The sequence below is a fragment of the Cervus elaphus genome, chromosome 1 (assembly GCF_910594005.1).
Source record: "Cervus elaphus chromosome 1, mCerEla1.1, whole genome shotgun sequence".
Lineage (NCBI taxonomy): Eukaryota > Metazoa > Chordata > Mammalia > Artiodactyla > Cervidae > Cervus > Cervus elaphus.
Window position 1 is genome coordinate 93,725,144 of NC_057815.1, and position 2,157 is coordinate 93,727,300.

The window sequence follows — 2,157 nt, forward strand, 5'->3', positions numbered from 1 at the left end:
AATTAGGGGTTACATTTATGAAGACCAGAAAATGCTGAGAAAAAAATAGGAAATTTGGAAATTTATTTGAGACTTAATCCTATATTGTTTGGGCTTCCCTAATAGGTCAGTTGTTAAAGAATCCACCTGCAATGCAGGAGACCTCGGTTCAACTCCTGGGGTGGGAAGATCCGCTGTAGAAGGGATAGGATACCCACTCCAGTATTCTTTGGCTACACTTGTGTCTCAGCTGGTAAAGAATCTGCCTGCAATGCAGGAGACGTGGGTTCATTTCCTTGTTGGGAAGATCCCCTGGAGAAGGGAAAAGCTACCCACTCCAATATTTTGGCCTGGAGAATTCCATGGACTATACAGTCCATGGTGTTGCAATGAGTCGGTCACGACTAAGCAAATTTCACTTTCTTTCAATCCTATATTGTTTGGTTCTCATATAGGCTGTTAATTAATCCCTATTTTACTTCAAATTTTCTTGTAAACAGCAAAATATTTAAGTTAAAATTTGGGGGCATAATGTGATGGAAACATAGCAAAGAAGACAATCTATATAAAATAAAAATTTTAAGTTCTATAAATAAATGAGCTTACTTAAATGACAAGAATCTAAATAAAAATTACTCTATGTCTGAACAAGAGTAAAAAAGATAAAAGCATAAATGATCAAAAATCAGTGTAACTATATAATCGTAACCTTGCAAATTATTATATATTATTATCTTGCTGCATAGCCATTAAATCTTGCTAGCTACAGTGATAAATAGGAATTTATAGGCTTTATACTCTAGTAGAGAGGAAAACTGTTTTAACAGCACAGTTGTATAACTATCTTTAATTATAATTATAGTAAAGGTTTTGCAAAAAAGAGAAATAAGAATCAAATTTTAAAATGACTTCTGCATTCTAAGGAAATGGACCCTGATGTCGAATGACTCCCTTCATGGTGGATGATGTACTTATTTAATATGAGATATGACGTTTCTTCTCCAGAGCTTCTTCATAGCATTAGTCAACTCAGAATTTCTTAGACTGTAGATTAATGGGTTCAGCATGGGGGTTATGACTGTATAGAACACACTCAATAATTTGTCAATGGGGAAGGTCTTAGCAGGTCTTGTGTTTATGAAAATACAGGGAACAAAAAAGCAGACAACCACGGTGATGTGGGAACCACAGGTCTGGAGGGCTTTCCGCCTCCCTTCCTGACTCAGGTTCTTCAGAGAGTGCAGGATGACTCCATAGGAGACGAGTAAGAGCAGAAACCCAAGACTGCAGATCAGTCCTCCATTGACCACAACTAAGACGCCAATGACATAGGTGTCAGTGCAGACGAGTTTTAATAATGGGAACATGTCACACATATAGTGATCAATGACATTGGGGCCACAGAATGGGAGCCCATAAACAGTGCCAAGTTGAATTACTGAGTGTAGAAAACCTCCAACCCAGGACATCACCAGCAGTAAAACACACACCCTTTGCCTCATGATCACCAAATAATGCAAGGACTTACAGATGACCACATAGCGGTCATAGGCCATAACCAGCAGAAGGAAGACCCCGGATCCAGCAAAAAAAGTGCTCTGTAAACAGCTGTGTCTTGCAAGATTCAAAGGTTATGATTTTTTCCCCAAAGAACAACTCTGAAATCAACCTGGGAGTAACAGAAGAGGAATAAGTGATATCCATAAATGATAAGCTAGCAAGAAAAAAGTACATCGGTGAGTTCAGGGTCTTACTAACGGTTATAGTCACAACAATGAGCAGGTTTCCCACCACAGTCAAAATATAGAAGAGCAAGAACATAACAGAAAGGATTTTCTGCTACTTTGGATTCTGTATGAGGCCCAGGAGGACAAAGTAAGTCACATTGCTCCTTGCTTCCATTTCGTCTGTACAGAAGCTGACTTCACATCTGAGTAGTTTACCTCCAAAATGAAGGGAAAAACACTTAAAGACAGAAAAAACTTCAATGTTTGTTTTTTATTTATCCATTCATTAGAAGATATGCATGGAGCATCTATTTGTGTCCAATACGTCATGGACATTTTTATTACCAAGTTGAATAAGGTATAGTTCCCTTCACTCTAGTGCTAGACACATAATGAGGAATCAGGCAATTCCAGACCCACATAATAGATGCCATTAAATGAGTATCAATAC

The 2,157-nt window shown here is 38.0% G+C and overlaps 1 pseudogene; it reads right to left on the reverse strand.

Moving 5' to 3' along the window:
• Positions 1–950: 950 nt before the first annotated feature.
• On the reverse strand, positions 951–1,881 carry LOC122700393 (annotated as a pseudogene).
• Between the last annotated feature and the right edge of the window lie 276 nt (positions 1,882–2,157).